This window comes from Haliotis rubra, unplaced genomic scaffold (genome assembly GCF_003918875.1).
Source record: "Haliotis rubra isolate DU_JTF1 unplaced genomic scaffold, ASM391887v1 Scf113, whole genome shotgun sequence".
Classification (NCBI taxonomy): domain Eukaryota; kingdom Metazoa; phylum Mollusca; class Gastropoda; order Lepetellida; family Haliotidae; genus Haliotis; species Haliotis rubra.
The window spans coordinates 2,007,707-2,029,491 of record NW_025765037.1 but is presented as its reverse complement, the minus strand read 5'-3'; the positions used below and the strand labels follow the sequence as shown (position 1 = coordinate 2,029,491).

The 21,785-nt window shown below is 40.1% G+C and overlaps 1 protein-coding gene across 6 annotated transcripts in view; it reads left to right on the top strand.

Moving 5' to 3' along the window:
• The window catches only part of LOC124291501 (tripartite motif-containing protein 2-like), an 87,255-nt gene that overhangs the window by 16,308 nt on the left and 49,162 nt on the right, over nt 1-21,785 (top strand). Inside the window, exon 1 of one of the 6 annotated variants that reach the window (XM_046728538.1) lies at nt 10,108-10,226. The exons of the other annotated variants lie outside the window; for them this stretch is intronic. The gene's annotated coding sequence lies outside the window, so the exon portion shown is untranslated. Of the gene's footprint in view, nt 1-10,107; nt 10,227-21,785 lie in introns of those variants that run through there. 6 annotated transcript variants of the gene reach the window in all.

Genomic DNA, 21,785 nt, shown 5'->3' with positions numbered 1-21,785 from the left:
AAACGACTGTCTGATTAAAGTATAGACATTTTCTTTTGCATTGTGAACTGAAAGCTGAAATTTCATTTCCGTGTACAAAACTCGTATGGGCAGAGAACCTCTAGTCTTACCCGGAACCACAACGGGTATTTATATGTAACAGTTCAACACAACCGAAACATGTAATAATAAAGTTGTATACGAAGGGACCAAGCAGTTACTTCGACATAACCGTAGCTAAAACACATCAAAGTTCGATACAACATTGTTTGAATGTAATCCCTTGTGACATTTTGACTGCTTGTTTACTGATGCAACTAGAGAGTTATTGACAGTGCCTAATACGTTCACCGTATAGTCGTATGAAATACAAATACAGGGAAACGTCAATTAGATTATTGTACTGGTTACCTGAATACTTGGATGTGTTTTTACAGTGCTGTTCCGTCGTATGAACTTTACGATGAAATGATTTAAGTCTAAAAGTCCATCGGGGCGGTTGGGTAGCCTAGTGGTTAAAGCGTTTTAAGACCCGGGTTCGATTCCCAACATGGGCACAATGTGTTAAACCCATTTATGGTGTCCCCTGCCGTGATATTGCTGGAATATTGCAAAATTCGGCGTAGAACTATACTCACTCACTCAAAAATCCATCGGCGAAAGCAAGTGCGATGCTTGCGCACAGCAATATTAAGTTCGTCAGACGATATTCTATATCGTATATAGTACCGAAATCACTAGCATTTTACTAATCTTAATATTTGATAATTGCATGATTGAAGTTGACTGTTACTATAAAGTTGTGTATTTTAGCTCAATGGGCGCCGCAAGTGACATGGGAAGGTCGCATGTACGCACGCACGCACTCCGCGCGTTTCAGACCTTACGACTTCGTTGCACATTACATCCTAAGCATCGGAGGGTTTTCTTATCTTATTTGATTATTGCCAAGCCTGTGTTACTGAAGTTAAATTTTACGATTCAGCAGTCATTTCAGCTCCGAGCAATTCTGCTAATATCAGTTACTGCATGCGCGCACATAAAACGAGTGATTAAAATGCTATTCTGTAGTTTAAAATGCACAAATGGCACTGTGGAAAATGGTTATCTAATACATAATACATGACTGGCATTGTTCTTGACATTAAGACGATTCATCTGTCGGCAAAGTCGTACATGTATGGTAATATGTTAATTAACAACACTGATCATAGGAACATTGGATCGCATTGATGCCTTTAGTCGAACATTTCTCACAGTTCTGGCTGGACAAGTGCCAATCCGTATTTGACCGATCGAGCGCCAGCGCATAAGCCGGAAAGCTTGTTTACAACAGTGTGACCCTATTTCGGGATCCATTTGTGGGAAATGAGACCAATAAAGCGAACGTACACCTCTTAAAAGAAGTAAATGACTTTTGTTTCAGTTGTTCGATACAGAATGGTGGCCAAAAGGGTGTTCGGTTCCATTCTTGGACTTTTGATTAGAAACAAAGTATAGCGATTCTATTTTTATGGTATCCAAACGAATAAAACAAAAATTGCTTTTAATTCTCACCAGGCGCGAGTTTTCCGAAACACAAACTCGTAATTCCACTTGCATGACATTTCAATTAAAGGACTGTGTTAAGTCGAGACCCCCTGTGAGACAAGCGATAAGCCGTAACGCAATTTTGTCAATAGGTTTCAATTATTTAACCTTCTCTTCGTAAGCAGTTCTCAAACCTTCCAAGAAAACTAACGCTCCATTACTGATATTTCCAACAGAAACATTTGGTATCATTTGCCATTTTAAGTTATGAAAAGGGAGACGAATAGAAATGTTTCGATTCAAAATTTAAAATTTTACTTTATTCTGTAACGTTGCGTGAAGGTTGTTATGGTAACGGATCTATCAATATTTGTTTCGGGCAGGTATCTGGTCATAGTAGCGCATCTCCTACATCCGGATATTGAATTTACCTGTTCTGATCTCTAGGCATGAGTACACGTGCACATGACACATTCAACAATGTGAAAAAGAACTTTTCTCTTATCTTTTATTCATCGCTTTTGTGGTGCTCAAAGACGTAAAGGCGGGTTTAACAGTGATGATCTTGTCTTCTGGAAAATCACATCTGAAACGAGCATGCGCACTTGTACCATGTTTTTTCGTCTGAAATACTTTCATTGCGCAAGGGAGCGAATGTGAATTGAAGCAGTTGATTGCTGGGTGCTTTTTAACGGTACGCACGTCATTGGCAACGCAGTTATAAACATTTTTATATCAAAATTTTGATTGAGAAAGTTTGCTGTGCTTTTTATTTTCCCGTACCTACTGACCTCTCAAAAGACACCAAAACGCGGAGAGACAGAGTCCGTTTGGTTTCATTGTAACGATCGCATTACATCTGAAGGAACGCTAACACCTGGTAAATCAACGATCATTAGGAATATGATGTGATTAAGCCAAAACAGTTTAGATTACGTTTTGATCCTTTTGAAATGCATCAGAACGTGATTAAATGCATTATGTCGACTTCAAAATAGGGCTGACTTAGTCAATGTTAAATCTCAGTTGCATCAAAATCAATTCTAACCATCACGTCATGTTGTAGAAGATGAGAAGTGACGGTGGGTGTGCTTGTTGTTGAATTAACGCCGCACTCAACAATGTTCCAGCTATGTGGTGACTGTCTGTAAATAATCGAGTCTGGACCAAACAATCCAGTGGTCAACATAAAGTACATCGATCGGCGCAATTGGGATACGGTGACATGTGTCAACCATTCCGATTCCGTTGGTCGCCTCTTACGACAAGCAAGGGTTGCTGAAAACCTGGATCTTCACGTGGGGAGTACGGTTGTGACAAACGGCTGTAAGCTTACTTTAGGTTTCCAAAGAGCAAGCGATTGAACAATCGCTCCCTTGACAGCTCTGACAGTATGAAGTATGTGCCAAAAAAACTGAAATAGGATTGATTGCTTTCCAAGAAATGCAGATGTCTTACAAGGCACATGTTTCCGTAAACATGGGTTGCTATGGTAACCACATAATCTGACTTTTATACCTCTGAAGGTGAAAATCATCAACAGTAACCCTTCCGATAGAAGCAGTACACATTCATGAACACATCAAAGAACGCATTGTTGATAATTATGTATTTATTGTTTTTATTATCTAATAACACCACATGGCATTGTATCAGTTCGTTGACCACAACCGCTTACCGTGGAGGCAATTTCTGCAACGCGTTTTCCTTGGTTGCTATTCAAACGCGAAGGAGATAATTGGTTGTTCTTATTATAGCACGACCATTGGCGTTATATGAATATTTCATCATGATACTTATCCTGGATGTGGAAGATTCTCGTGACAACACGCAGAGCTTCCCTTTGACCATGGCTTCCCATGGATCTCGTTCTTGTGGAAAGTGCAAACCATAGAATGACCGCTCTCAATGCGTACGTTTCATCAGAAGGACACAATAATGCTAATCAGTTTCCTTCTGTTTGACTAGCCCTTAAATACGCTGCAATTACACCTTGATGTGTATCAATGTAGCTCTTCAGCTGTGAGGCACGGAAAACATGCACTTCCGTTTGCACAATCGATGCTTTCTACTTCCGGTCTGCTCTTGATCACATTCGATTCTGTTTGCACGTATGTTTGTCTTGAAGTCGCAAACAGATCAATCTGAGAACATGTACGGTTCTGACTTTGAACTTCTTTTTTTGACACCGAGTTGCTGAAGACTCCCTTAGGCAGAGTAGGATAAAGGTTGAGGTCAATTTCAGAGCCGGAGGTCGACGTCTCAGGCGGATATACGATAGAGTCAATGGCGACATTCCGGCGTTCAAGATCAAAGCCCCTTGCTTCCGAAATACTAAAAGGTGCTTTCATTGCTTCTGTAAATAGAATAGGACCGTTATAAATGTGGCCTCTTTATATATAAAAGTAACTTCGAAAAGTCATTGGTAGTGATGTAACGAGTTGAATTATGCTACATACCTTCTGTGACGAAACATGATTGTTTTTCAGACTTTTTAAAAAGAGTGCATGTGTTTAATTCACAGTTAAATAAAAGCAAAAATACCACAAATGTGCTAAAACGATTGTAAGATTCCGACTTAAGGACGGGCATGCGGTTAGGAATCAAATAGCCAAATGTTCGCGAAAAGGGACCCAGACCGTATCCTGCTCAACCGGTTCCGGTCGTGCTTTGATAAATGCAAGCAAATAAAGTCCCCTGTTTTTCTGTAAAAAAGCAAGAACTCGTGGTGCAAGTGAAAACAGGAAAATGCATCAGACACCAGCTTAGACTCAGCAAATCAAATCCACATGCAAAGTACTGGCTGAAGTATGACCTTGGTGTCAATCAATGCGTTATACGCATGAAAACAAATAGAAGAACACATGTTAAAACAACAATTTCAGTCATGCTATTCCATCTATCATATCGGGGACAGTGTGTAGTCCAGTGGGGTTTGGCCCAGTGGTTAAAGCGTTCACCCGTCACGCCGAAGACCCGGGTTCGATTCCACATGAGTGAGTGAGTGAGTTTGGTTTTACGCCGATTTTAGCTATATTCCAGCAATATCATGGCGGGAGACACCAGAAATGGGCTTCACACATTGTGCCCATGTGGGGAATCGAACCCGGGTCATCGACATGACGAGCAAACGCTTTAACCACTAGGCTACCCCACCGTCCCTATTCCACGTGAGATCTTCATACCATTGTAAACTCCCATCTCTTAAAAACCGCGTATTGTTGTACCGTTTTCTTATGGCCGCCATCAGTAATGTAATTCCTTAATTAAATCTGATGGTTGAAACACTGTCTGGCGGTGCTTACAGAGCTTTACAGTGTTCCTTTGATCAGCAATTCGATCAGGAACCGATTTTTGTAATGTTGCACAGTAAACTCCTATGTCGTCCATCTTGTGATGTCCCATACAAACAACTGGTCTTGGTTGTCTGAGGAGTTCTCATTAGGGAATCCTGGCCGTCGAGTCTTGTTCTGGGCCTCGTACAGAATACCTAATCGTTAACCTTTGATTGGCATTAGAAGCAAGTGTCAATATTATGTTGGTAAATAGGTGCATGTGTGACAGTTTATAATACAATAAAATACAATAAAATACAATAAAATACATTGCCATCGGGATCTTCGTTAAATGAGTATGGAGACCCGTTTTGATTGTTTACGATTTTTGTTTCGAAAGCAAACAAATACATTTGGAAATATATTTTGAGATGAATGAACGAGCAAGTTGTCATATAGGTCCTTACAAAGCCTTAATTAGATCTGCCGACAGTGTCATGCCTAAAAGGGGCGGTGGGGTAGCCTAGTGGTTAAAGCGTTGGCTCGTCACGCCGAAGACCCGGGTTCGATTCCCCACATGGGCACAATGTGTTAAGCCCATTTCTGGTGTCCCCGCCGTGATATTGCTGGAATATTGCTAAAAGCGGCGTAAAACTAAACTCAGTCAGTCAGTCATGCCTAAAAGGAAAAGAAATGAAATTGCATATTTTGTTTCGGACGTAACAGATATAACGTCCCGTGTGAAAAAACACCAAGAGACTTTAAAAAACAGCTTTTGATGTGCCCCAAAGTCAGTATCCATTAATCAATCAATCATTGACATACATTTTTAAAATTTAATATAATGAAAAAAATGACGAGATAGAAAAATTGACTTTTCCCAGCTTCCCTTGAGGTAAACGTGGGCTAGACTGCCGCAAGAACCGATGTGTTTCTCATTGAGCTGGCGTTGTAACTCAACAGCGATGGCTACAGCACGTCACCTTGGATGGGAGTTAAATCCATCTTCTGACACTCGTGTTTTTTTCTCGCTGTGGGAGGGGCCTTAGAAGTCAGTTCGTGTGTCGTTTCGATTTTTTTATTGACCTAATTCTCAGAAAGTGAAAAAAAGGTTCCTGCTTTGTTCGAGAGAATCTTTATTCAGCATATGTTGAGTTTCATTAACAGGAAAAATAGGCTCGTATTCATACCGTTATGTTAAGGTTTGCATAAGGATAAAGTGCATATTTTCTACAGATTACTGTTGTGTAATCGATGCTGTAATTTCTGAAAGCAGATGTGAAAGCTACATTGAAGCGTATTAGTACAAGAACGAAAACGTTCTTTGTAAATACCAATGATGAACGCGAGACTGATTTAAGCTTGAGTAGTAGTAGTAGTTCACTTTGTTTCGTCGTTTCCTTCGTAAATGCGTGTGTATTTAGAGTCTTGTAAGCTTGGTCGATACACAATGTGTTGTGTACACACAAAATTGTTGCTCAATGCTACCCTGTCACGTTCATCCCTCATCGCTCAGTAAACAACTCTAATATTTGCATAACACTATCGCCACATCTTCGCCATTACAGCCAAAGCCGGCATCCCACTGCGCATGCTCACGTGAACCATCTGACCTATTCATTGGATGAATTTACAACCAGTTGTCTGAAATACGAGCACCGTCTACACATGCAGCGAGACTACATTGTTTGGCCCCCATCAGCGCTCTGACATCGATTTTGCACACTGCAAAGAATCATAATTAATTAATCATTCTCTGACATAATTTCGGTTTGGCACTCGGCGAGCAAGTAGCATCGGTATTTGCAGTGAGGAGCGAGTATTGATTGGGTTTTATGGATGTGTAATGATAAGATGAATGGATGCGCGGACGTCAGAGAAGACAACCGCACATCCACCAAACACGCCGATATAAAAGTAAACACGTCTTTTATTCATTGAATCATTTCCTGACTAGGGATCGTAAATTACGCTCCCAACTCACGCAATCCGATTGGAATTGAGTATTGTTAGATAACAGGATGAATAGGTGCACACCACTCAGGAAAAAAACGTGAATGGAAATAGTATATTAATCAGAGATCGTAGAATGACTTATAGGAGAAGGTCAATTAGTCCCTTGGGATGTTTGCGTGTTGTGGACAATGCTGTTGTTGCATCGTTGTAATTAACCATCCCCAGTATTACACATGGACTACGACGTTGCAGATGCAGTAGTACAAAACCTCCTGGCTTTAATTGGTACATTTGATGCTGATGAAACTGCGCCATACCCAGTAATGATTTCGCTTGCTGATGTAGAATGTAGGCGACTATTTCAATATCGCTCAATCTTGATTTTGCATACCTTGATATACAATGACATACCATGACATATGGATGTATTTAACATGCGCGCATTTTTGGTTAGAAGTCCCACAAATAACCCAATCTTAAATTGTTGGATCAGTAGATTTTCATATGTGTTACGATCGTGGTAAATGACATTTTTTTGGGTGTCACTCATCGCCAACCATCACCCACCCCACTTGCAAAATGCAGCCTCGCTTAATCACCTACACAGCATCAAAACTTGCAATTATTGCATCTGCCATCTCACGAACAAACTTCAACATCACTGAACCACCCATCCCACATTTAACGTCGTTGGTTCACCCGGCAACAACTTCCATCACTTAATGACTCATCTCACCATTGCCGAATCACCCATCTTAGCACCAAGATCCACACGATCAAATATTCACGTACTTACATCAGCCTCCATCCCCTATAGCCACATTTACATGCTCATCCATATTGATATCTACGTCTAGTGCTACGTTTAGGCATCTCTGTAGCATCTCATTATGGAATATAGCTGCGTGTCTGCTTTTATTCCTTGGGTGCGTCCAAAGTTTCCCTGTTCCAGACTCATACTCCAAACCCAGGGCACAGAAACCAAGGGTCATAATCTAGGCCAGTATCAGATTAGAATCCATGTCAGTTGGAACCTTGCTGTAAAGAGATCCCCAAAGCAGCCATCTCCCAGTCTCCCAGTCACACAGTTACAGGCACTACCTCAAACACAATCAAATGTACACCCAGTGATCCTTCCACACTTGAAACTGATGGTCTTGACACATAGACTTGATGGAACGGCTCTTCTAACAGCCCAGTCGGTGCACAAAGTGCAACCGTGGCACATGGGAACCTTAATCAAACAAGTGTATTACCTTACGCCTGTGTTAAATATCTTGTGGTGAATGCTGGTGTTCTTACAAAAAGCAATCACTGTAAATTCGCCTTTATGATTACGAATGAACTGCTCGCAGACATTTGTTGACCAGACTACCCAAAATAATGACTGTCCTAACTACTTTAGTACAAATCAAAGTTTGTTTAATGTCCAATCAGTTGTGTATATCCTGCTCAAAGTTTGCTAAGGAGCAGTTTTTGGTGATACAAATTTAAACAGCCCATTACAAAATGATTGCGAATAATTTCAGGACTTCGACGTAATTAAGAACGCGCAGACGCATGTCTTTACATACTTCACATGGATTGCAAACCGGTGTTTGGATTATCTTGACAGAATCGTTGCACACCATTATCTGAGAGTGTAACAACATTTGCAACTGAGGGTTGAAACAACGGAACGCACAAGTACTCTCTCAACGTCAAAGGCGTCGTTTGACACCAGGAGAATTAGACAGATTGGTTTGTATACGCGAGGCTGGGTCAGCACAAGGATACAATGCAAATGTCGTTCATGTTAGTCAAAGTGCAATAAGCACTCGATGAAAAACGTTTGGATCAGCTGCTCAGCGACATGAAGGTGGGCGACAGCGATCCCCCACCCATCGGGAAGACCATTGTGCAAGATTGCTAATATGCTCAGAAATGACCTGCGGAATGCGACTTTAACGTTTCTTCTCAGACAGTGCGTAATCCTATCTCTGAGGCTGGTCAGGGAAGACATGTTCACATCCTACTTACCCGACGTAACAGGCAGGCATGTTTGGAATGAGCTGAGGTTCACGTAATATTGGCCTGACCCAGGACTTGGCTCAAATACTTTTTCACTGATGAATCAAGACTTCACAGATCGTCTTGCCCGAGTATGACAAAGAGAACGATTTCAGGGTTCCAACTTAGCCGAACATGACTGCCGTGGAGGGGTCTCAATGTGAAATGGAAAACCCGATCTCGATGTCGGCACATGATGATAGGTGTGTGCTACGTGGATGACATTCTGAATGTGTAGGTGCAATCGGACTGGACCCCGTGATGGGGCCTCATCGTGCGAATGTTGGCGATGTCCATCAAGAACAGGAGACCAGTTTCCGCAGGGAGCAGTCAGCCCGGTCACCAGACCTCAAACTTATGGAACACATGTGGAACGATTTGCAGATCACCCTCTCACGACGCCGTTTTCTTTCGTCATACCTCCAGGAACCCGGCAACGTTGTTACTGAAGAGTGGAATAATCTTCCCTTGGAACCTTTGATGCGCTTACTTGAGGTTTGAGTGAACGGAGACAGGATGTGATCGCATCACGAGGATGGCATACGCGCTACTGAGATTTGCTTTTTGCCTTATTAATGGAGTAAATTATTTGTTTTCGTGATTCTTTTATGTTCCAGCTTTAGTCAATGCTCTGGATCACATGTTTATTGGCATGGTGTGGCACTTGACAACGGACTTTTGTTGAGTATCCACGCAATATTGACTATTTCAACAGACGAACACCCCTGGACGTATTGCAGTGATCCTTAACATACCTTGAGTAGTATATTTGTTTAAAATATATTTATGCATGAGAGGTACATCACCAAACCGTGTTATCAAACAGCCATTTTCGATTTCCCCCTACTAGTAAAGATAACTTACATCCTTTTTGCTACAATTCCAGCACAATGTAAATTATACGTATTCCATTTGAATGATTTTATTCAGTACGTGGATGGTCATTATCTTGTAAGAAATCACGTAACGGCTGATCTAAATGCTTAGACCATTATCGAAGTCCATAACTCATACATGCAACATCGCTTGACAACATCACATTACACAGGCCCGATAGCGGGACGAATCAGCCGGGGAAAGTCACAGTGCTCTTTATCTGCACCGAAGCCTTGCATAACAAAACGCTACAAGAATTCCCTTTCTTATTTTCCCAATCTGTTTTTCTCATCAACGTCAAATCGTGCATAGTAATCATGTGAATACGCAAAACACATCGATTTTCACAAACAGAAATGTATAATTCATATGCAGATCATTGATACTTGAGTTCCACTTTAGTCTGGAGGTACTGTTTTCAGAGAAAGACATGTCCATTTTGTGGTGATATTCACGTCGTCTTCGTAGACGTTGATTCCGACGTGTTTGTATGTTACTGGGTACGTCATGCAGGGATGATGGCTACTGTCTGCTGCAGCTGGGTCCATTTACCAGAGCTAGGTATCTATTAATCCTTCATATCATTGCTGTAATTTGGCCATCGTCGTTTCATGTCATACGCTATCGCTTTGTTATACAGAGACTATCGTGATACAGAGGAAGTAACAACGCTAAAAGCTTTTGGTATTTAGAGAATCAACAATAAGCCTTATTGCACGACACGGACGATATCACGATATCATTAATATACAGTTTCTAAAAGCAGCGCTTTTGGTTTCAGAAATTTGACATATCATTTGCAATATATTTGTAAACGTATAATAAATTATTGATATTTGCTATTCATGAATTATATATATGTCCCTTTGCTGTTCTAAACGTTAATGTCGCCATTTCAAGGAACAGTATGAAATGTAAATTGTCTGGATCTGCTGAGCAGATTTCGATGTAGACTTTGAAACTCCTTTCTGCAAAGCTTCAGTGTTTTATATGTAACAAGGAACGTATCTTGGTTGATCTATGGAAGTAAAGACTACTTTGTATTTTACAATTAGTATCCAACACACCATGTGTGTGCCAGTAATTGGTTTTAGAACATTACCAATGTAGGTTCTTGAGAGGCATATAGAAGTTGGTATTCAGGAATAAGACAAAATATTATGGATGTCATTTGCTTCTGGAAGAAAACGCCAAATTTGTTAATTGTGAGACATAGGTGATGAATTTCACTATGCTTGTACGTCCCCACCATTTGAAAGATGAAGAGAAAACATTTTCTTCTTTATTGTATACACAGCTTTTCAGAGCTTTTCTTTGCCCCTTCGTCAGGTGAAAGGGCAAGGAAAACCACTGAAACTTTGTGTATACAATGAAGAAGTTGAGATCCATATTATTGTGTCATATAATTACCAATGTATTAGTTATTCTCTTGATATTTTAGTATTATGTTTGTTACTGGAAGTCGTGTACGTTTTTGACAAGAAGTTCTTCAAGATGATAATATTACCTACGTCTCTCAGCTCATTGATGTATATTGGTTAACTGTCATGGACCGTTTGTAACCAAATGTAATCATCTTAGCCTACTCTTAAAATCTCCTTATACAAAAACACGAAGCGATTCCGATTCATACATCATTAACACGAGTCGATAGTTGGTCCTCTGACAGTCACTCCTGCTTCTCAGTCCTCTTAAGTGTATTATACTTCATTAACTTTGTGATTATAATATCGTTATTGACTTCGCTTTGAGATGAGACGTAGATCTTGTATAAGTAATGATGCGCATTGAAAGCATACATTGCACGCTGACAACAACAGTTTGTGTTGATTCCAAACAACAAATTGTTGTTAGATGAAACCGCAACTCGGGTATTGTTTTGTGATGTATTGTTTATAACAGAGTGTTCTTTCCAACGTGCAGCTGTGTCCCAAGAGTGCTGGAGCCCTGTTCCCATCATGCATTATTCACCAGACCTACATTTACTGTATAGAATTCCTTTGCATTCTAGCAGGAAGGGCATCTGTTATATCACTGGAGACTTGAGAGCTATTGTGTGTATGCAAAGGAACATTTGGTCTGCTCTATTTGGCTCGGCGGTATCCATGTCTCCGGCGTTCTGGAAGTAATGGGATACAGTGAGCGTGACATAGTTCAACCTGGGGTGCTCTGACATTTGCATAGTGTTTACTGTGGAAGGGAGAGGGATGGGGGTGTACATCGATTTTGTATCAAGACAATGACCACCTCAAATTTGCACGGAGGATTGTGTTGGCTGCTTGTTGTTTAATGCCACACTCAGCAATATTCCAGCTATATGGCGGCGGTCTGTAAATAATCGAGTCTGGACCAGACAATCCAGTGATCAACAACATGAGCATTCATCTACACAATTGGGATACGATGACAAGTCAACCAAGTCAGCGAGCCTGACCACCCGATCCCGCTACTCGTCTTTTACGACAAGCATGGGTTGCTGGAGACCAATTCTAACCCGGATCCTCACGGGTCCGGAGGATTGAGAGAGTAGGGTTTGGTTACCATACCACGAGTGTAAGCATCATGCTCACGCCGAAGACCCGGGTTCGAATCCCCACATGGGCACAATGTGTGAAGCCCATTTCTGGTGTCCCCCGCCGTGATGTTGCTGGAATATTGCTAAAAGCGGCGTAAAACCAAACTCAGTCAGTCAGTCAGTGAAAGCATCATGCACTGCGAACTGTAATATTCCTCAGGTAATATTATCATTAAAATATCTAGTTGATCGACTTGATAAAAATGTAATGAAAATAACGAGGGAACTGTTCGGTCGGCTCTCTCCCTCCACCCCCTTAAAAAATATTGACTTAAGAAACGGTCATTACTCCGCCCAAAACACACACACACACACACACACACACACACACGCAGAGGCACACACACAGAGGCACGCATGCACACACTCTCTGACGTTAATTTACATCACGATAGTTCCAATAGTCTCACAACTAGGGAACCGCCTTAAGGATACATTGCTTGGAAATGGGTTCGGTATAAGAGATTATTCCTTCGAATCGCGACCTCCTTGAATACAGAAATCAGTTTTTCATCCTCAACAATAATCCAGCATTTTGACGGTGGTTTTCAAAGTATCGAGTCTGGACAGACAAGCCACACACTGCCCTTATGAGCACCGATCTGCGCACTTGAAATATAACACTGCATCAACCAAACCAAGGACCAGCCCTCCCCGTGAGCATGTCTTATGACAAGCATGAGACCAGTCCCAACCCTGGCTTTCACGGCGGTTGACGAAGAGCTCTTGTAGACCAAAAGACTTGCATTATTGAACTCATCATATTGCTGTACAACCGTTGAAGACATTGAACTGCTTCATGTTGCTCTATAAACACACTGTATGTGTTCTTGAGTCATCTATTCAGACTGCATCAATAGCACTTTCAGATATTTTCGGAACACTGTTTGACTTTCAGATGAATCGATCCTACTACACGCATATTATAAGAATCAGAGACTGCAATATTTCCAATGATATCTCGAGACAGACTACCTTCCCATTTCGAATTATTTCCTCTATAACCATCAGTGATGCTGCCAGTTCTTGCCGAGTCCTCCATCCGCCGGCCATCTTCAGACGGTTATATTGAGCGCTATCTCCTATTTTCATGCACTACTTGGAGTTCGAGTTATTCATTTTGCAGATGTCATTAAACACCTTTTAATTCCCGTTATTCCTTTCTGGGTTTCCTGATAGCTGGATGTCCAATTCCCCGTGCAAACTAACTCTTTCAGTCTGATAGATGATTTCCGTGGCTGGGCGAGCTTCTACAGAGATTGGGTGGGACTCTTGTGATGGTATCAGCAGATGAGGTTGATATGAAACCGAAAGTAGTGATGACGTCCCCCAAGTAGGCTATTTGAAAATATGGACGTTGAAATCTGATCAATATGGATCCATTTTCCCAAGATATTACCGCCCGAGGTGATGAGTTTTGCAATTAGCCAATTTTTGGCACCGGTAGCGTTGGTATGTCAGGACATAGGCATTCTTTATTATTCAAAGCACATCAATGCAAAGCCCTTGTTGATTATATACCTATCTTAAAATGCAAATATGGTGTCCAGGATAAGGCTTTATCGCCCTTATATTTACACATGGAGATTACTGTCTGAATACTAGATTATATATCTCTCCCCAAGGGCCAACGTCGATCCTTTGGCGTTATTAAAGACAAAATGTCAATGCTAATTTTTCATTTCCAAACTATTATACTTGCATTTTTCTTTAATTTAAGAAAACACACACATATTTAACAGATTGCTTTGAATGCTAATACACAAGGAAAATTTTATTACCCAATGGCAAAGAAAATTTCCAACATCTCACGCCTTAGTAAACTCCTATCAACAACTTACGTCGCTGACGGCTAAGGCTGGCAAACTGTTTCCAATGAATATTTCATCAAAAGAGTTCAGCAGTTTGCGGTGTAGGTCACAAACCAGATAGAAAGCGCATGGACCAGATCAATATTTTGACGCCACCTTTTACTTCAGGTTCTCTCTCAAATTGAAAGTTGGTTGACTGAGGAATTTCCTCCTTGTTTCATCGACTGGGCCCTGATTGGCAATAGGTCGGAGGGTGTGTAACGTGGTACTACACCAGAAGGAAGCAATGATTATCGTCGTGCAACCTTCCTAAGTCATGAATGTCTTCATTAGTACCCTGTCTTCTTTAGTCACTTCTATATTCATAGGCAGGTTAAAAAATACATGAATCATTAGGTTTCAACTTACTTTTTATGCCAAGGGATGCTTTATAGCATTGATTTTATGATTGAGAACTTTTGCAATTTCGGCGCACTGGCTGTCACAAGCATTTTCAGTTGAAGCCGCCTTTTGGGAAAAGGCATACGCATACGAAATCTTATTGCAAAAACACTACCGCATTTTTAAAACTAAACCGTTTCATGAAATATATTAATAGTTTAGTTATTAACATGCATAGATGTGTAACCTAAGCGTATAAACCGTCAGTGCAAAAGAGTACCTAGTCTTGACTATCCTCGGGAAAGGGTGATGTGTTTTGTTGTGAAGGGGAAAATAGCTGAATGCATCACTGAATATCAGTAGCACCTACCAATCACACATTTTACCTAAAACAATAATTATGTGCACTTATGTAAGTATATAAACTCAGCATCGTCAATTTGTTAGGTTTTTTTTACAAATAGCGGTCAATCTAGATGCTTGATCCAGAGTGTATTGAGGAGGTTAGACGCTGTTTACGAGATCATATAATCATACAAGTGCCATGTACACCTGCATCACTCTTACATATTCATGTTCATACAGGGACGGTGGGGTAGTCTGGTGGTTAAAGCGTTCGCTCGTCACGCCGGAGTCCGGGTTCGAGTCCCCACATGGGTACAATATGTGAAGCCTATTTCTGGTGTCCCCCGCCGTGATATTGCTGGAATATTGCTAAAGGCAGCGTAAAACTAAATTCGCTCACTCGATTGAAATACTCTTACCGCTGGAGCAAACACCCAACCACCTTCTCCTTACTGCTAGAGCACCCACCCAACCCCCTTCTCCTTACCATCAGAGCACCCGCCCAACCACCTTTTTCCTTACCGCCAGAGCACCCACCCAACCACCCTTCTCCTTACCGCCAGAGCACCCACCCAACCACTTTCTCCTTACCGCCAGAGCACCCACCCAACCACTTTCTGCTTACCGCCAGAGCACCCACCCAACCACTTTCTCCTTTCCGCCAGAGCACCCACCCAACCACTTTCTCCTTACCGTAAGAGCACCCACCCAACCACCTTCTCCTTACCGCCAGAGCACACCCAACCACCTTCTCCTTACCGCCAGAGCACCCACACAACCGTCTTCTCCTTACCGCCAGAGCACCCACCCAACCGTCTTCTTCTTACCGCCAGAGCACCCACCCAACCATCTTCTCCTTGCTGTTGGAGCACTAACTCAAACAACCCTCTGCTTATTGCTGGAGCAGCAACCTAAGCAAAGTCTGCTGCTGTAGCATCATCCACCATCCTCTACTTACTGCTGCAGCTCCAAACCCCAACCGCCGTCTACTAACTGCAAGAACGCCACCCACCACCCTCTACCTCTGCCTGCCATAAAACCAAACTGACATAATGAACTCGTTTCCCAAAACGAACCTTTTTGTTAGTGTCATGTTGAAATGCAGATTAGTGTTTTCCTGAATTTAACGAACTAGTTTCATTATAAAATCTTTCAAAAGTGAAGACTTTAATATTTTTACGAATTGGTATTCAAATTATCTGATAAATCGGCGAGTGAAAGAATAAGAACTTGCCCTTCGGGGAAGTAGAGAAGTATATGGACTATATTATTCATAAAGTTTCATTTCTTCGTTGTGCTCATAAAGAAAGTCTCGGGAAAACAGAAATAAGTTATTAACATTTCATATAAAGGCCACTAAATGCGTTGTTCGATTCAAGATCAATGAATAATAATCTCGGTATTTACATGAACAATGAATAACTAGAATCCCAATTGTGCATTGTCCGAATGTCTCACTATCTCAGTATAGTGAGTGAGTAAGTTTAGGTTTACACCTCACTGAGCAATATTCCAGCTATATGGCGGCGGCATATAATCGATTCTGGACCATAAAATCCAGTGATCAACACCATGAGCATCGAACTACGCAGTTGAGATACGATAACGTGTCAACCAAGTCAGCAAGCCTGACCACCCGATCCCGTTAGTCGCTTCTTACGACAAGCATGGGTTACTGAATATCAATTCTAAGCCGGATCTTCATGGGTATCTCAGTATAGAAAGTACAAGATGTGCTCGTTGTTTCATGACTGGCTACTGTAGCTAAATGCAGTTTCGTTTGTAATTTAACGTATTGTTATTGTCTATGTCATTACAATTGGCCAAGTACAACATAATACCAGATAAATATGTACAACATAATACCAGATAAATATGTACAACATAAGACCAGATAAATATGTACAACATAATATCAGATAAATATGTACAACATAATAACAGATAAATATGTACAACATAATAACAGATAAATATGTACAGCATAATAACAGATAAATATGTGCTCAAACCAATCTACGTTTATTTGTTACGCTTGTGATTATGAAAATTGACATTGCCACATATAAACATATAAATATAACAGCCTGATAGATGGTGGCGCCTATATGAAAAACACCAATTTATATTCAGATGTATGGAAATATTCCCGCTTGTCTAATATCATTTGTAACAAATACGCGATAGAAGGCAGAGCAAAACTGATACTTTTGGCCAAGAATTCTTGATATACAAATATTACGGAAAAAGTACATGTAATCTATTGGGAGTGATATATTCAGCATTTAGAATGATTACATTGACACACAGTAAGGATATTTATTCCATCTAAATGCTGACCATTACGTCTTTGACAATTACTTAGGTAGGATTTGGCTCTATTTAACCCACTGGAGATTTCAAATGTTATAGGTACAGAAAGCTTTGACATTATCACACAAGACAAATGGATGACAACTAATCGTTATTGTCCTTTCTCAACTGTAAAAGAGTTCGAATTTTGACATGAACAAATGCTAAAGTACGGTTACAACAAGAGGAAATAGTCACGTTTCGTTTCGAAAATTTAAGTTTAAACAAGTTGAACCAAAGACGTTTTAACAATACATTTGTACCTTTTCTATATACTATTCACACTTTGCTAAGGATCAAATCATGGATTCAACAGAAAACTATGATGTGAGGTCTAATTTGGTTTAAATATCTAAGCTTATTGGAAGCATGGATCCAAGTTTTCCAGTATGTCACTGCATCTTGTTGATCCCATACCTGCTATTGACATGTGTTGTGAACCGTTGTGAGTTGTTCCATGATGGTTGATTTGTGCCATGAAATCCATTTTTATGGTTACTCATGTATCAAGTGCATAAGGTTAGATTAAAGTGGCTGTTTGCCTAAAGAGGGGTTACCATATCATTATTTATCCAGTTTTAAACGGATACAATTTCAAATTATAAATCTACGTTTAAGTAAAGTTGTGATTTTTTGTGATCCTTATCAAAGTGTGAGTAGTATATTTACATCCAAGAAAAGACCTGTCCATGTTAAAATATTAGAATCACTTTCTGAAAACATCTTAAATCTTCTTGACATGGAGCCAAACCTATATGTTTGCTGTCACAAACGTGCTCTAGGTGATAAGAGCTGAGTCTAATGCATCATTTGTGCGAAGACATTTGACAGCCTTAATACTGATGAGTAAAGAGCTTCGTGGACCAAAAGGGTTCATAGCATACCTTGTCCTTTTAGTGACTAAGCGTTTAAAAACAGAGCCATTCGAACATGTTGAGAAATTTAACTACATACGAGTTAAAATAGTTTGGAGATTCTTTTTTACATTTTGCTAACTTGCATCAGTGTCAACCTCCAGAAATTCCAATTCTGCCAACGACCATTCTCGGGATAATTACTGATAATTCCCCTTGCAGCAAGATAATTATGTGACAATGAGCTCTGAGCCCTTCCCTTTGTATCGAGATATGTGAGAATGAGTTCTGTGCCCTTCCCTTTGTATCGAGATAATGTGAGAATGAGTTCTCTCCTTGACCTTTTTGTGTGCTCTATTTTCGTGTCAAGATAACTATGTGAGAATAAGTCTTCTACTCTACTTGTAGCAAGATAAATATGTCACAGTGAGTTCTGTTGTCCACATCTTGTAAAAATATATATATGTAACAGTGTGGTCTCTGCTGTACGTCTTGTAACAAGATGAATTTGTAACGGTGAGTTCTATGCGCTATTCCATGTATCAAACTATATTTGTGAGAATGAAAACTCTCTCTATTCCTTTAACCAAGAACACTATCTGCGATTGAGTTCTGTGCTCTTCTTTCGTATCAGGGACATTATGTGAGAATGTGTTCCATACTCTACTCTTTGTAACAAGGACATCATGTTAGAATGTGTTCTATATACTGCTCTTTGTAACAAGGACATCATGTTAGAAAGTGTTCCATACTCTTCTCTTTGTAACAAGGACATCATGTTAGAATGTGTTCTATACTCTGCTCTTTGTAACAAGGACATCATGTGAGAAAGTGTTCCATACTCTATCATGTGAGAATGTGTATGTGTTCCATACTCTTCTCTTTGTAACAAGGACATCATGTTAGAATGTGTTCCATACTCTACTCTTTGTAACAAGGACATCATGTTAGAATGTGTTCCATACTCTGCTCTTTGTAACAAGGACATCATGTGAGAATGTGTTCCATACTCTGCTCTTTGTAACAAGGACATCATATGAGAATGTGTTCCATACTCCTTCTCTTTGTAACAAGGACATCATATTAGAATGTGTTCCATACTCTCTCTTTGTAACAAGGACATCATATGAGAATGTGTTCCATACTCTGCTCTTTGTAACAAGGACATCATGTTAGAATGTGTTCCATACTCTGCTCTGGACATCATGTTTGTGTTCCATACTCTTCTCTTTGTAACAAGGACATCATATGAGAATGTGTTCCATACTCTACTCTTTGTAACAAGGACATCATGTTAGAATGTGTTCCATACTCTTCTCTTTGTAACAAGGACATCATGTTAGAATGTGTTCCATACTCTGCTCTTTGTAACAAGGACATCATGTGAGAATGTGTTCCATACTCTTCTCTTTGTAACAAGGACATCATGTGAGAATGTGTTCCATACTCTACTCTTTGTAACAAGGACATCATGTTAGAATGTGTTCCATACTCTTCTCTTTGTAACAAGGACATCATGTGAGAATGAGTTCCATACTCTTCTCTTTGTAACAAGGACATCATATGAGAATGTGTTCCATACTCTGTTCTTTGTAACAAGGACATCATATGAGAATGTGTTCCATACTCTGCTCTTTGTAACAAGGACATCATGTGAGAATGTGTTCCATACTCTTCTCTTTGTAACAAGGACATCATATGAGAATGTGTTCCATACTCTACTCTTTGTAACAAGGACATCATGTTAGAATGTGTTCTTTACTCTACTCTTTGTAACAGGGACATATGAGAATGTGTTCCATACTCTTCTATTTGTAACAAGGACATGATGTTAGAAAGTGTTCCATACTTAACTCTTTGTAACAAGGACATCATGTGAGAATGTGTTCTATACTCTACTCTTTGTATCAGGGACATCATGTGAGAATGTGTTCCATACTGCTCTTTTGTAACAAGGACATCATGTGAGAATGAGTTCCATACTTTTCTGTTTGTAACAGGGACATGTGAGAATGTGTTCCATACTCTTCTCTTTGTAACAAGGACATCATGTTAGAATGTGTTCCATACTCTTCTCTTTGTTACAAGGACATCATGTTAGAATGTGTTCCATACTCTTCTCTTTGTTACAAGGACATCATATGAGAATGTGTTCCATACTCTTCTCTTTGTTACAAGGACATCATGTCAGAATGTGTTCCTTACACTGCTCTTTGTACTAGGGAAATTATATGAAAATGTGTTGAACTTCTATACTTTGCTTTTTGTAACAGTGACATCATATGAAAATGTGGTTACACTCTGCTCTTTGTATCAAGGTAATTATATGAGCATGAATAGTATGCTCTATGCCTTGTATGAACATGAATATGTAAGAGTGAGAACGAGTCCCATACTGTACTTCTTGTATCAAGATAAATAAATGGGAACGAATCTTCCACTCTAGTACTCGTGTCAAGATAAATATGCCAGAATAAGCCTCGTACAAAGACGGTTTCCTCAGATTGATGTTCCCAAGTGCAAAAAGTGTTCATCATTCTGGTTGAAGAAACACAAAATACGTCGCAGTTTAGAGAAGACGCATTCTAATCAAAGAGATCAAGTGATTTTTAAACTTTTCTTTCACTGTGTCATTCCCCAGGATAAATAATTCACTATTCATTTACTGCAGCAGTTCCTGCGAACTATCACTTAAGTCATTGAACAGGTTTGTTCCAGGAGATGCATTCACGTGCTATTTTCCTTTGAGCCAATTTACGTCAGAATGTGAACTTCTGCGACGCTAAGTATTTTGTAGCCTTCCGAATATCGGCATTGGATTCCAACGTGTGATTTAGCGCGTTGTAATGGAAGTCGAGTTTCATGTTGACAACCCTTGTATGTTACGTTTTTGCCTGATCCATCATAAGTAACTCACGCTGGGTTCGGACCTTTTTTTCGTTCAAGCGCAGATGGCTACCGGCAAAAGCCTGATAAGATTTTTAATAAAATACGAAATCGTTATTCAAATTCGATGATGTTTTGTTCAAAATGTTATCATCCAAGTTCCACAAGGCGCCCTGCGTGTACATAGGTTTATGCTTCCTTGGGTATGAGTACTCACTGTTTTTTGTGTGTGTATTTAGTTCATGGTGCCTAACGGTGCTGTTAAAACTTCAGCAATGTCACGTGACGCTGGAACTTCGTGTCCAACTTGGAAAAAATGAGATTTACGTCAAACGTTAAATAACACATAAATAACGCCACCTGACTCAACACTCGACAATGAAAACGCCTCGCGTTATTAAATCCTAAAAAAATTCAAAAGCTATCTCCTGTCAGCATAAGAGCATAAATTAAATGTGTTATTTTAGCAACAGTAAATCTATGTAGCTTTGTTGCTAAAGGATCTGATGTCGTCTTAGTATGTTGAGATACGAAAATAAAAATAGAAATAATATAGCGTTGGTTTCTGGTGCTGATTATGCTGTAGTCACGTCATATTAAAGTAAATATGTCTAATCGAATTGTACGTATACCACGACCCGTGAAGATCCGGATTAGAATTGATCTTCAGTAACCCATGCTTGTCGTAAGAGACGAAAAACAGGATTCGGTGGTCAGGTTCGCTGACTTGGTTGACACATGTCATCGTATCCCAATTGCGTATCCAACAATGTTCATGCTGTTGATCACAGGATTGTCTGGTCTGGACTGGAGTATTTACAGACAGCTACATATAGCTGGAATATTGCTGAGTACGGCGTTAAACAACAACCAAACCAAACATACACCACGGCACTCTTTTCTATGTTTCTGTGTC